The sequence below is a fragment of the Crocuta crocuta genome, unplaced genomic scaffold (assembly GCF_008692635.1).
Source record: "Crocuta crocuta isolate KB4526 unplaced genomic scaffold, BGI_CrCroc_1.0 scaffold41, whole genome shotgun sequence".
Taxonomy (NCBI): domain Eukaryota; kingdom Metazoa; phylum Chordata; class Mammalia; order Carnivora; family Hyaenidae; genus Crocuta; species Crocuta crocuta.
Genome location: NW_027529428.1, coordinates 16,814,443 through 16,830,700, shown reverse-complemented (window position 1 = coordinate 16,830,700; position 16,258 = coordinate 16,814,443).

Sequence of the window (16,258 nt, the reverse complement as noted above, 5' to 3'; positions counted from 1 at the left end):
GCCAAGGCAAGGCCTCAGGGATCAGTCCATGGGGCCTGCAGTGGAGGTGGGACCAGCCTAAACCAAACCATGCCTCTCCGCACACAGTACCTGCATATCTACTGGAGTGGGGTAGATGCTGAGGAATCAGACGGCCCCCTCCTCCAGACCAGCACTGTGGCATTGCCTGGATTAATTCTAGGACAATGCTTGTTATTTAGATATAAATCTCCCTTCTCTCCTTATCTCTTCCCTCCTCTAGGCTGGTTACTCTGGTTAGCAGTTTGTTTAAGCAGACATATTTAATCTATTATATTGGATACACGTTCTACACCTCCTTCTTTCCTTTCTCGCTCTCTGGAATAATTAAGCCATATAATTTCTCTGTCTGGGTAACTTTATCTTCGTCCTCCCCCCACCACCTCCTTCTTTATTTTCCTTTCTCTCCGGATTAAGCCGTTTAGCCTCTCTTGCTGGCCAACGTTTATTTTTTCTTTTTCCCCCCACCCCTGTCATTTCTCTCTTTGCATGTGCTGTTTGTATCAGCACTTCCTCTACGCTGTTCTCTACTTGTAGATGGTGTTTCTGATTTTTTGTTTTTGGATTGTTTTGGAGGTTTTTTGTTTTTGTTTGTTTGTGTATTTTGTTTCCTGTTTGTTTTCCTTTCCAGGGCTACTTTAAGGAACAAATCAAAGCACATCTGGTGGAGGGCCCAAAACATCACCAGGAGTAGGGAAATAAAATAACTGAAGTCACAACAGAGAGCAAGTAACACTCGCCAAAAAAATATCTCCTGAATGGCCAGGCACCGGACAGTGTTTGACCCTTTTAATATAACAGTGCTCAGAGGTGCAGAACACATCACAAACTTTTAAAATTCATAAGGGACAGAAAACTAGCCAACATGATGAAAAGGAAGAATTCTCCTCAAAAGAAATTCCAGGAAGAAGTGACAGCTAAAGAATTGATCAAAACAGATATAAGCAACATAACTGAACAAGAACTTAGAATAGTAGTCAAAAATTAATCTCTGCACTTGAAATAAGCATAGAAGACATCAGAGACTCTTGCTGCAAGATCAAGGATCTTAAAAATAGGAAGAATTACAAAATGCAATAAATGAGGTGCAAAATAAAATGGAGGTGGCCACAGCATGGACTGAAGAGGCAGAGGCAAGAATAGGTGAATTAGAAGACAGATTTATGGAAAAAGAGGAAGCTGAGAAAGAGAGAGATAAAAAAAATCCAGGATCACAAGAGAATTCGAGACCCAAGGGATGCAATCAAACAGAAAAATACCTGTATTATAGGAAGAAGAGAATGGGGCTGAAGATGTACTTGAACAAATCATAGCTGAGAACTTCCCCAACCTGGGGAAGGAAACTGAGATTGAAATCCAAGAGGCACAGAGAACTCCCCTCAGACATAACCTGAATCAATCTTTTGCAGGACATATCAGTGAAACTGGCAAGAAAAAAAAAAAGAAAAAAAAGAAAAAAACCAAGGACATAGAATTCTGAAAGCAGCTAGGGATAAATGGGCCTTACTATACAAAGGTAGACACATAAGGGTAGTAGCAGACCTATCTACTGAAACTTGGCAGGCCAGAAAACAATGGCAGGAAATCTTCAATATGATAAACAGGAAAAATATGCAGCCAAGAATCCTTTATCCAGCAAGCATGTCATTCAGAAGAGAAGGAGAGATAAAGATTTCCCCAGACAAACAAAAACTGAAGGAATTCATTACCACTAAACCAGCCCTACAAGAGATCCTAAGGGGAACTCTGTGAGTGAAATGTTGCAAGGACCACAAAGTACCAGAGACATCACTACAAGCATGAAACCTACAGAGAACACAATGACGCTAAACCCATTTTTCTGAATAATAACACTGAAAGTAAATGAACTAAATGCTCCAATCAAAAGACACAGGGTAACAGAATGGATAAAAAACAAGACCCATCTATATGCTGTCTACAAGGGACTCATTGCAGACCTGAGGACACCTGCAGATTGAAAGCGAGGGGATGGAGAACCAACTACCATGCTGGTGGAAGACAAAAGAAAGCTGGAGTAGCCATATTTGTATCAGATAAACTAGACTTTAAAGGCTGTAACAAGAGATGAAGAAAGGCATTATAGAATAATTTCAGGGTTTATCCAACAGGAAGAGTTAACAGTTATAAACTTCTACGCACCGAATTTGGAAGCACCCAAATATATTAAACAATTAATCACAAACGTAAGCAATCTTATTGAAAAGAATATGCTAATTGCAGGGGACTTTAATTCTCCACTTACAGCAATGGACAAATCAACTAGACAGAGAATCTCTAAAGAAACAATGGCCCTGAGGGGCGCCTGGTACGCTTAGTCAGTTAAGCGTCCGACTTTCGCTTAGGTCATGATCTCGTGGTTCATGGGTTCGAGCCCCGCGTCGGGCTCTGTGCTGACTGCCAGCTCAGAGCCTGGAGCCTGTTTCAGAGTCTGTGACTCCCTCTCTCTCTGACCCTCCCCTGCTCACGCTGTCTCTCTCTCTCTCTCTCTCCTAGAAATAAATAAAACATTAAAAAAAAAATTTTTTTTAAAAAGAAACAATGGCCCTGAACGACACATTGGACCAGATGGACTTGACAGATATATTTAGAACTCTACATCCCAAAGCAGTAGAATTCATTTTCTTCTCAACTGCACATGGTATATTCTCCAGGATCGATCACATACTGGGTCACAAAGCAGCCCTAAATAAATATAAAAGAATTAAGATCATATAATGCACACTTTCAGATCATAATGCTATGAAACTTGAAATCAACCACAGGAAAAAGTCTGAAAACCTCCAAAAGCATGTAAGTTAAAGAACATCCCACTAACGAACAAATGGGTCAACAATTCAAAATTAGAGAAGAAATTTAAAAATATATGGAAACAAATGAATATACAACAATTCAAACTCTTTGGGATGCAGCAAAGGCAATCCTAGGAGGAAAATACATTGCAACCCAGGCCTATCTCAAGAAACAAGAAAAATCCCCAATACAAAATCTAATAGCACACCTAAATGAACTAGAAGCAACAGTAAAGACACATCAAGCTGAGCAGAAGAAATAAAAAAGATCAGGGCATAAATAATATAGAATTAAAAAAAAAAAACAGAACAGATCAATGAAACCAAGAGTTAGTTTTTTGGAGGAAAAAAAATGAAATTAATAAACCTCTAGCCAGGCTTCTCAAAAAGAAAAAAGGGCCCAAATAGATAAAATCACAAATGAAAATGGTTTATTAAAACCAATCCTTCAGAAATATAAGCAACTATCAGGGAACACAATGAAAAAGTATATGTCAACAAACTGGGCAACCTAGAAGAAATGGACAAATTCCTAAACACCCACCTACTACCAAAACTCAAAAGAGAAGAAATAGAAAATTTGAACAGACCCATAACTAGTGAAGAAATTGAATCAGTTACCAAAAATCTCCCAACAAATAAGAGTCCTGGTGCAGATGGCTTCCCTGGGGAATTCTACCAGACATTTAAAGCAAAGTTAGTATCTATCCTTCTCAAACTATGCCAAAAAATAGAAAAGGAAGGAAAACTTCTGGACTCATTCTATGAAGCCAACATTACTCTGATTCTCAAACCAGAGAGAGACTCAGAAAAAAAGAGAACTACAGGCCAATATTCCTGATGAATATGGATATAAAAACTCTCAGCAAGATACTAGTAAATCGAATTCAAAAGCATGTAAGAATGATTCACCATGATCAAGTGGGATTCATTCCTGGGCTATAGGGCTGGTTCAATTATTTGCAAATCAATCAATGTGATACATCACTTTAACAAAAAAAAGGATAAGAACCATATGATCCTGTCAACATATGCAGAAAAAGCATTTGACAAAATACAGCATCCTTTCTTAATAAAGACCCTTGAGAAAATCGGGATAGAAGGAACTTAATTAAACATCATAAAAACCATCTATGAAAGGCCCACAGCTAATATCATTCTCAACGAGGAAAAACTGAGAGCTTTGCCCCTGACATCAGGAACACAACAAGGATGTCTACTCTCACCACTGTTGTTTAACATAGTGCTGGAAGTCCTAGCATCAGCAATCAGACAACAAAATGAAAAAAAAAAAAAGGCATCAGAATTGGCAAAGATGAAGTCAAATTTTCATTTTTAACAGACAACATGATACTCTACATGGAAAACCTGACAAACTCCATGCAAAGTCTACTAGACCTGATCCATGTATTCAGCAAAGTCGCAGCGTACAAAATCAATGTACAGAAGTCAGTTGCATTTTTTATACACCAATAGTGAAGCAACAGAAAGAGAAATGAAGAAAAAGGATTCCATTCACAATTGCACAAAAAAACCATAAAATACCTAGGAATAAACCTAACCAAAGATGTAAAAGATCTGTAGGCTGAAAACTATAGAAAGCTTATGAAGGAAATTGAAGACACAAGGAAAATGGAAACACATTCCATGTGCATGAATCAGAGGAATAAATATTGTTAAAATGTCATTACTACCCAAAGCACATTCTACACATTCAATGCAATCCCAATCAAAATTGCACCAGCATTCTTCTCAAAGCTAGAACAAACAATCCTAAATTTTGTATGGAACCACAAAAGACCCCAATAGTCAAAGTAATAAAGAAAAAGAAAACCAGCCAAAGTAAATATAGAAAAAGAAAACCAAAATGGGAGGTATCACAATCCCAGACTTCAGTCTCTATTACAAAGCTGTAATCATCAAGACAGTATGGTATTGGCACAAAAACAGACACGTAGACCAGTGGAATAGAACAGAGAACTCAGATTTGGACCTAAAACGTATGGCCAACTAATCTTTGACAAAGCGGGAAAGAGTATCCAATGGAAAAAATGGTGCTCTGGGAACTGGACAGCAACATGCAGAAGAATGAAATTAGACCACTTTCTTACACCATACACAAAAATAAACTCAAAATGAATAAAGGACCTGATTATGAGACAGGAAACCATTAAAACCCTAGAGGAGGAGGAGGAGGCAGGAAACCACCTCTTTGACCTCAGCTGCAGCAATTTCTTACTTGACACATCACCAAAGGCAAGGGAATCAAGAGCAAAAAGAACTATTGGGACCTCATCAAGATAAAAAGCTTCTGGACTACAACGGAAACAATCAACAAAACCAAGAGGCAACCGACAGAATGGGAAGAGATAGTTGCAAATGACGTGTCAGATAAAAGGCTAGTATCCAAAATCTATAAAGAACTCACCAAACTCCACACCTGAAAAACAAATAATCCAGTGAAGAAATGGGCAGAAGATATGAACAGACACTTTTCCAAAGAAGACACCAGCTGGACAACAGACACATGAAATGATGCTCAGCATCACTCATCATCAGGGGAATACAAATCAGAACCACACTGAGATACCACCTCATGCCAGTCAGAGCGGCTAAAATGAACAAATCAGGAGACTCTAGATGCTGGGGAGGATGTGGAAAACTGGGAACCCTCTTGCACTGTTGGTGGGAATGCAACCTGGTGCAGCCCCCATGGAAAACAGTGTGGAGGTTCCTCAAAAAATTAAAAATAGAACTCCCCTATGACCCAGCAATAGCACTACTAGGAATTTACGCAAGGGATACAGAAGTGCTGATGCATAGGGGCACGTGTACCCCAATGTTTATAGCAGCACTTTCACAATACCCAAATCATAGAAGAGCCTAATCCATCAACTGATGAATGGATAAAGAAGATGTGGTGTATATATATATATACATATACATACATTGTTATATATATATAAACAAACAAAAACTGAGGGTGTTCAACACTACTAGATCTCCTTACCAGAAATCACCTTAGACTTAAGCACATATATAGGCTGAAAGTGACAGGATGAAAAAAAATACTCCACGCAAATGGTAACCAAAAGACACCAGAAGGGACTATAACTTACATCAGACAAAACTGACTTTAAGTCAAAAAGTGTCACAAGGGGAAAAAGACCTTATACAATGATAAAAGAGTAAATTCACCAGAAAGACCTAACGATTATAAATACACACACACACACACACACACACACAGTACTAGTATATTAGATGTAACACTCCAGAGTATCTAAATAAATAAAGCAAATATTTGCAGAACTGAATAAAGTAATAAACTGCAAAAGAATAGTAGCACACTTCAATATCCCACTTTTGGTAACTGATAGAACATTGAGACAAATCTATGAAGAAACTGAAGACTTGAACAATACTACAGATCTAATGAAACATGTATGTACAGAACTTTCTGCAAATAACAGAATACACATTCTTCTGAAGTGTCCACAGAACATTCACCAGAGCAGATCACATGTTAGGTCTTGAAATCATACCAACTGTCTTTTCTGACCACCATGGAATGAAACTAAAATAGCAACAGCAAAACAAAATCAAACCAAAAAAAAAAAACCCTACAACAACACACTCTTAAACAAATGGGTCAAAGAAGAAATCAAAAAGGAAATTAGAAAATATCTTGAGGGGTGCCTGGGTGGCTGAGTTGGTTGAACATCCCCAACTTCAGCTCAGGTCAAGACTGCACTCACGGTTTGTGAGTTCAAGACCTGTGTCAGGCTCTGTGCTAACAGCTCAGAGCCTGGAGCCTGCTTCAGATTCTGTGTCTCCCTCTCTCTCTGCCCCTCCCCTGCTTATGCTCTGTTTCTCTCTCAAAAATAAGCAAACATTAAAAAAAGTTTTTTTAAGAAAATATACTGAGAGAAAACCAAAAATACAACATAACAAAAAGCTTATGGGGTACAGAAAAGGCAGTACTAAGAAGTAAGTTTATAAGCAATAAATGTCTCATTAAAACAGAAAATCTAAATTTTTTTTTAATGTTTTTATTTCTGAGAGAGAGGGAGAGAGTGTAAGCAGGGAAGGGTCTGAGAGAGAGACACACACAGATTCTGAAACAGGCTCCAGGCTCTGAGGTAGCTGTCAGCACAGAGCCCAACGCGGGGCTCAAACTCACAAACCGTGAGATCATGACCTGAGCCGAAGTCAGACGCTTAACCAACTGAGCCACCCAGGCGCCCCCCAGAAAATCTAAAATCAACCTAATTTTAAAGGAACTAGAACAAACTAAGTCCAAAATCTACATAAGGAAGAAAATATTAAAGGTTAAAGCAGAAATAAGTGAAAGAGAACAATAAAAAGAGGAAAAAATAAGTTTTTTTAAAAGATGAAATTGACAAATCTTCAGCTAGACTAACGAAAAAAAGAAAAAATCAACTCAAAGAAATAAAAAAGGAGACATTACAACTGATACCACGAACATAAAAAAGATCACAAAGATAACTACAAACTGTATGTCAGCTAACCAGACAACTTAGACAAAATGGGGAAATTCCTAGAAATACACAACCTATCAAGACTGAGTCATGAAGAAACAAAATCTGAAAAGACCCGCAACCAGTATGCAACCTCCCAACAAACAGAAGTCCAGGACCAGATGGCTTCACTGGCAAATTCTACCAAACACTTAACGAAGAATTAAATCCAATTCTTCTCAAACTACTGAATTGGCAAGAACACTTTCAAGCTCATTTTATGAGGCCTGCAATACACTGATACCTAATACCAGATAAAGGAACTACTAGGAAAAAAAAATCATAGTTCACTATCTCTGATTACAGATGCAAAAATCCTCAATGAAATACTAGAAAACTGAATTCAACAGCGTATTAAAAAAAATTATACACCACAACCAAGTTTGACTTATTCTTGGGATGCAAGGATGGGTCAACATATAAAAATCAATTAATGTGATTCACTGCATTGTAAGAATAAAGGATTAAAAAAATCACAAAATCATCTGAATAGATGAAAAAGTATGTGACAAAACTCAACATCCTTTCAGAAGAAAAACTCATAAACAAATAAAGCAAAGTACTTCAACACTGATAAGGTCATTTAAGATCTATAACTAAATCATACCCAACAGTGAAAATTTGGAAGATTCTCCTCTAAGATCAGGAAGTCCAGGATGCCTACTCTCACCACCTCTATTCAACACAGTACTAGAAGTCCTAGCCACAGAAATTAGGCAAGATAAATAAAAACCACCCACATCAAAAAGGAAGTAGTAAAACTGTCTCTGCCTGCAAACAAGATCATCTTACATACAGAAAACACCAAAGATTCCATTAAAAAGAAACTAACAGCAGGGCGCCTGGGTGGCTCAGTTAGTTAGGCATCTTACTCTTGGTTTCGGCTCAGGTCATGATCCCATAGTTTGTAGGATTGAGCCCCAAGTCGGGCTCAGCGCTCACAGAGCCTCCCTTGCTTGTGTGTGCATACATATGTTCTCTTTCCAAAAAAATCAAATAAACTTAAAAAATAAAGAAAAGAAACTAATAGCTAATAAAAATTCAGTCAAGTTTCAGGATACAAAATCAACACACAATAATCAACTACATTTCTATGAGCTATCTGAAAAAGAAATTAGGAAAACAATATCATTTATCATAGCACCAAAAATAATAAAATACTTAGGATTAAACAATTATATAGGTGAAAGACTTATACACTGAAAATGAAAACTACTAATGAAAGAAATTTTTAAAAATATGGAAAGACATCCTATGCTCATTAATTGGAACACTTAATATTAAAATGTCCCTGATACCTAAAGCAGTCTACAAATTCAATGCAATCCATATCAAAGTCAGAATGGTACTTTTTAGAGAACTAGAAAAAATTCTAAAATTCATATAGAAACACAAAAATTCTAAAATTCACATAGAACCACAAATAGCCAATTCAATCATGAGAAAGAACAAAGCCAACGGCATCACACTTCTTGATTTCTAAATAACTACAAAATACATTAATCAAACAGTATGGTACTGGCATAAATACAAATGTAGGGCAATGGGGTCACCTGGGTGGCTCAGTTGGTTGGGCATCCAACTTCGGCTGAGGTCATGATCTTGCAGTTCATGAGGTCAAGCCCCAGGTAGGTCTCTGTGCTTACAATTCTGAGCCTTGAGCGCGTTTTGGATTCTGTGTCTCCCTCTCTCTGTGCCCCTTCCCTGCTCACACCCTCTCAAAAATAAACATTTAAAAAAAAAAAGGACAAAGGCCAATGAAACAGAGTAGACACGCTAGAAATAAATCCCCACAAACAGGGTCAAGTGATCTTTAACAAGGGTTCTAAGTATGAGGTGCCTGGGTGGCTCAGTCGGTTAAACATCTCTTGATTTCAGCTCAGGTCATGATCTCATGGTTCGTGAGACAGAGCCCAGCATCAGGCTCTGTGCTAACAGTGTGGGAGTGGCAGAGGAGCAAAGTGACAGAGGGAGACACAGAATCCAAAGCAAGCTCCAGGCTCCACCAGAGAGCCGAAGTTGGGCACCTAACAACTGACCACCCAGGCACCGCTTTAAAAAGGGGGGGAGGGGCTCTAAGTATACACAATGGAAAAAGTATAGTCTCATTAACAAATGGTACTGGAAAAACTAGATAGCCACATGCACAAGAATAAAATTGGATCTTTAAAACCATACACAAAAATCAATTCAAAATGGATTAAAGACTTAAAGGTACCACCTGAAACTATAAAACTCCTACAATCAGAGAAAAGCTTAATGATACTGGCCTTAGCAATGATTTCATGGATATAGAAATAAAAGAATATGCAAGAACATGGCAAAATAAACATGTGGGGCTACATCAAACTAAAAATCTGCAAAGTAAGCATAAACAAAGCAGAAACCTAGAGAATGTGGAGAAAATGTTTGTAAACCAGATATATGACAAGGGGTTAATTTCTAAAATATGTAAGGAACTCCTATAACTCAATAGCAAAAAAAGCAATACCTGATTTAAAGACTTGACTAAGATGTTTATACAAGGAAGACATACAAATGACTGACAGGTATAAAAAGATGCTCAATGTCACTGATCACCATCAGGGAAATGTAAATGAAAACCATTGTGTGAGATATTAACTTCATACTTACCGGAAAGGCCACTTCCCCCACCCCACCCCCCCAAAAAAGCAAAACATCAAGTGTTGGCAATGTGGAGAAAATGGAACCCTTGGCACACGGTTGACAGAAGTGTAACATGATGCGCCCAATACAGGAAACAGAGATTCCTCAAAAAAAATTAAAAATAGAACTTATCATCTGATCCAGCAATCCTACTTCCCACTAATTATCAAAAGAACTGATACAAGGATGTGGGAGAGATAATGAACTCCCATATTCACTGCGGCACGATTCACAACCACCAAGGGATGGAAGCAACCCAAACGTCATTGTCAGATGAATGAATAAAGAAAATGTGGAATAACCATGTAACAAATATTATTCAGCCTTTTAAAAAAAGAAAATTCTACAAAATGCAACAACATGTATGACTCTTGAGGACATTTACTAAGTGGAATAAGACAGTCACAGAAGGACAAAGAACGATCCCACTGATATGGGGCATAAAAATAGTTTAATTCATAGTGTCAGAGTGAAATGGTAGTTGCAGGAAGCGGAGGAGAGGAAAATGGGAAGTTGCCAATCAACGGCATAAGGTTTCAGTTAAGCAAGATGAGTAAGTCCTAGAGACCTGTTGTACCACATTGTACCCATAGCTAACAACATTACATTATACATTTAATATTTTAAAGAGAAGATCTCAACTGCCTGCATCACAGTAAGATAAAATTTGCGTGTTTAACATAGTATTTTTGTCTCAAGACACAGAGAACTTATGCTACCTGAATTTAAGATCTATTATAAAGTCATAGTAATCAAGACTGTGGTTTTAGCATCAAAAGAAACAGATCAATGAAAGGAATCATTGAAACAGAGTTTAGAAATAGGTGGAATGGAAGATGCAAAGTCATTTTAATGTGGGGAAGATCATTTCAACAAATGGTGGTGAAAACATAGCCATATGAAGCAAAGTCCAATCCATACTTTGTGCCATATACAAATATTAATTCAAGAGGCATTACACCCCTACATAAGACATAGGAGAACATCTTCTGCAAACTTGGACCTAGGCAAAAATTACTCAGATAAAATACAAAAATTTTGATTCACAAAATTAAAAAATTAACATTGATAAATTGGTCCTTACAAAAAATGTTTCTCTTCAAAAGATATTGCTATAAAAAGAATTTAAAAATAACCACAGACTAGAAAAAAATTTGCAAATCACATTTCTATATCAATGACTTGTACCCAGGGCATACAAATAAGTTTTAAAATTCATTAAGTAAACCACCAATGTTTTAAAGGTGGCAAAAAAATTCAAACAAAGTAATTACAGTACTGGGTTTTAACCCACAAGTATCTGAGATACATAAATAACAGAAAGCAAAGGGACAACTCTTCCCCATATTAGAATTCCAATTTTTTTTTATGTTTTTTAAAATTTATTTCAGAGAGAGAGAGAGAGAGAGCGTGAGCAGGGGAGGGTGAGAGAGAGAGGGAGACACAGAATCCCAAGCAGGTTCCAGGCTCTGAGCTAGCCGTCAGCACAGAGCCCAATGTGGGGCTGGAACCCACCAACTGCAAGATCATGACCTGAGCCGAAGTCAGACTCTTAACCAACTGAGCCACCCAGTTGACCCTAAAATTCCAACTATTAAATGTACAAGTTAAAAGGACACAGAGAAATATCTTTAGGCAAACACCATGTAATAATAGCTGCAGACAAAATCCAGCGATGGATGCTAAAATCAGTAAGCAAAATTATCAGGAAAAACAGGATATGCACAGCCCCCAAGTTACTTTTTAACTACAAAAGACAGTAACTTTACAGTAGAGAAACTGGCAGATACCAACTAACCAAGTGATCTAGGTAAAACATCACCAAACATATGTGAACATTATGAACTCTGATACGATATACTGAGGACACATTTTTTTCCGGTATTTTTTCCAAAAATATGTTAAGTTCACCCCATTCATGAGAAAATAAACCCAACTGGTTAGATTCTACTAAATAGCTGATCAGTACTCCTCAAAAAGATCAAGAGGTCATGAAAGACAAGGAAAAACTTAGGAACCGTAACAGAATTAAGAGACTGAGAAGAAATAACAATCATATGCAATATGACATACAGAAGTTTGGAACAGAAAGAGGACACGAGTAGAAAAATTAAGGAAAATTTCAATGAAATCTGTACTTTAGTTAATAATACAACAATGTTAAATTCTTCCTTATAATTATGCTAAGTGAAAGCCACACAAGAACAAGTACATACTATATTATTCCATTTATATAAAACTTCAGAAAAGGTGACCCAACCTCAAGCAAGAGAAAGCAAGCAGATGAGTGAGTGTCTGAAGATGGAGAGCAGTGGGAAGCTAGGCTACTACAAAGAAGTTAAGAGGAACTTCTGAGGGTGAAGGACATGTTCATTATCATGACTATGGGGAGTGTTTGACTATGGTAACTTATACATGTCAAGTCTGATCAAATTCACACTGTATAAACGTGTAAGTTATGTCAATTTTATGTCAAAAAGTTGTTTAAAAAGTTAAAAACAACTTACCTCGGATGGTCTTTTTAAAAACAGATTAAAGGAAAAAAAAACAACATAATTAGGGATACCTATTTAGAATTGGTTGCAAAAGCCTAAAAAAGCAGCCTAAACTATACAGAAAAATAAGAAAGAAAAGAAAACACTGGTTGTAGTTTCTTTAGCATCTAAAATACACACACATTAAGATACAAGTTAGAATAAATGATTTCCCTGTATTTATTTTTAATGATTTTGGGATCTCTGACCTACTTATGTGAAAGATTACTTATTATACTGGTGACAAAGAAGACATTAACCAACTCAATCAGAAAAAGAGACTTTAAAAGTTTTGATTGTTATAACGAGCAATGATAATTGCCGATTGAATTACTAAATGTAAAAGAGAGCTAAATACGGATATTATTTATTTGCTAACTTAAAATCATAGTATGTGTTAGCACTTACTTTAAAAATTTTTTTAAATGTTTACTTATTTTTGAGAGAGCGAGAGAGACAGAGCATGAACAGGGGAGGGGCAGAGAGAGGGAGACAGAACCCGAAGCAGGGTCCAAGGCTCTAAGTTGTCAGCAAGAGTCCAACGAGGGGCTCGAGCCCACAGACCGTGAGATCATGACCTGAGCCATAGTTGGATGCTCAACCCACTGAGCCACCCAGCCACCCCAGCATTTACTCATTTTTTATTTCTTAATATTTCAATATAGATTTTATAAACTTTTCAAATTTCTAAAAACATGTAACTTCTCTAATTTGGGAGTCAGAAAGCATATTAAACCTGAGGTTTTTACTCTGCTTGCACCTGTATTAAAATGGCTTATCAAACTAATTTTTTGGTTTTTTTTTTTTTTTAATGTTTTAATGCTTATTTTTGAGAGAGAAAAAGTATGAGTGGGGGAGGGGCCTCAGAGAGAGAAAAAGACGTAGAACCTGAAACGAGCTCCGGCTCTGAGCTGTCAGCACAGACCCTGACGCAGGTCTCGAACCCACAANTTTTTTTTTTTTTTTTTTTAATTTTGTTAAAGTTTATTTTTTTAAAGATAGAGAGAGACAGAGGATGAGTGGGGGAGGAGCAGAGAGAAAGAGACAGACACAGAATCCAAAGCAAGCTCCAGGCTCTGAGCTGTCAGCACAGGGACTGAACCAAACCTTGAACCCATGAACCTAAGAGCATGACCCTAGCCAAAGTTGGACGCTTAACCGACTGAGCCACCCAGGTGCCCCAAACTAAGTTTTTATATGAACCAGATAACAAACGGTCTTCAATCTCCCCTCTCCTCTGGTGACTGATATTTTGCACAGATGTGACTAAGTACTACTTAGTAAACAGCAGAAACTAACAGGTTTAAAGGTCCCCTATTTGCTTTATATTTAAAAAAAAAAAAAATCTAGGCAGCAATTTTTAGTCCTTATGGTACTGCTTGTTTCTAAATAAGAAGTATTTAGGTATTTCCTTATAATCCATGACAACACAGAAAATAGGGTCCCAAGATTTTTTTTAAAGTATGCTTCATGCCCAGCACAGGATTTGAACTCATCACCCAAAGAACAAGACCTGGACTGAGATCAAGAGTTGGACACTTAACAGACTAAGCCATCTAGGCACCCAGGAGTCCCAAGATTATGCATGAATCTTTCTGTATAAGATTTCATGCTATTAAAACAGATTGTTACTAATTTCCTTACATCAACTAATATCCTAAGTTTTATATTCTTTGAGTGTCCATGAAGAATAACTAAATGTATAAATTCTCAGTAATCCACCACTTCAGTCAAATAGTTCTTTCCACAGATTGCTGATTTCAATTTGATTGTAATACCTAAAATAAAGCATATATAATGTATAAAGGATAAAATGAACACTGACAAACCCATCATCCAGCTAAAGAAATGACTCAGTATCCATCATCTGAAGCCCCTGAATGTCCTTGCCGCACTACCTGCACCTGTAACTCTCCAAGATGTAATCCCTAGCTTCAATTTTGTGATTATATCCCTGGCTCCTCTGTAAGTCATTCACTTGTGTACTGAATTAAGAGACCACAACTTATTTATCCTCCTGTCGATAAAAACAGTTGAGCTTAGAAAAAGAACTTACGATTTTTTTTTTTTATTACAAAGAAAGTGAATTCCAAAATGAGAAATGTTGAGGGAAGGGGGATCTCTGACCACACAAAGTCCAATTCAATGCACGGTGTCAATTTAAAACTTGATAAATATGACTGGCGCTATTATTAAACTAAGTATGGTACATTTATGTTCTTGACAGAACTGCAAATCTATGATGTTCACATGCTTTCTAGAATTTCTGGTTGATTTTTAAAGGTTAATGGTCATAGCTGTACCTGGTAAGTATCTGTAAAAGAATCCAGACTGATCTTTTAAATTTTATGACACCATTTCCAAAATTAGCTCCTTAGAGATAATGTAACTATTTGGAATTTCTCCGTATTCCTTTCCTAGGGCTGCTGTTACAAATACCAAAAACTGGGGGACTTAAAACAACAGAAATGTGAGTCAAGGTGTCAGCAGGGCCTGACTAGCCCCAGAGGAAAGCCCTTCCTCCCTCTACTAGCTCCTGTGTGCTGACAAGCCTTGGCTTGTATGTACAGTCACATAGCCAATCTTCTCCCTGTGTCTTCACCTGGCTTTCCCTGTGTGCAGCTCCATATCTGTGTTCAAATTTCCCCCTTTTATAAGGATGATGTCATATAGGACTAGGGCCTCATTTTAACGTGATTACTCCATGAAGACCCGATTTCTGGGTTAAGTGTCCGACTCTTGGTTTCGGCTCAAGTCAGAATTTCACGGTTCGGGAGATTGAGCCTCGCATCCGGTTCTGTGCTGACGGTGCAGAACCTGCTGGGAATTTTCTCTCTGCCTCTCTCTTTCTGCCCCTCCCCTGCTGTCTTTCTCTCTCAAAATAAATAAACTTAAAAAAAAAAAAAGACCCATTTCTAACTAAAGTAACATTCTGGTACTGGGGGGTTAGGATTTCAACGTATCTTTTTGGAGGGAACATGATTCAACCCATAACATTCTTTGTAAATGTTCTAAAGTAACTGAGAAGTGGGGTACTAAAAGTAAATAAAAACAACCTATGACTGTAGGTCATACTGTATGAGTGCACAGTCTTAGCACAGTATCTGCAATGAGAGAAATGTTTTGCTTTGTTTTTAATGCCTATTTATTTTTTGAAAGAGAGCAAGCTGGGGAGGGGCAGAGTAATCCCAAGCAGTGTCCACACTGTTGGCACAGAGCCCAATACAGGGCTTGAACTACGAAAAGTGAGATCATGACCTGAACAGAAACCAAGGGTCGGACGCTCAACAGACTAAGCCACCCAGGCGCCCTGAAAGAAACGTTTTTATCTGCACTATCTAATAGAGGACACACTACTCACACATAAGCACTCCGCACTTGATATGCGGCTAGTGTTAACAAATAATTTATATTACTTTTTTCTTCTTTTTGACNGGGGGGGGGGGGGGGGAGAGAAAGAAAGAGAGAGAGAACAGAAACGAACCTGACGTAGGGCTCAATCCCATGACCCTGGGACCCATTTGACCTGAGCCAAAATCAAGAGTCAAACATTCAACTGAACCACCAAGGAGCTCCTATTTTACTCAATTCTTAATAAGCTAAAAATTGTAACAACCTGTGGCTACTGGTCTGCACACTGGACATACTGAAGTAGGGTCTGCAGAACCAGTGACTGTTTACTTTTAAA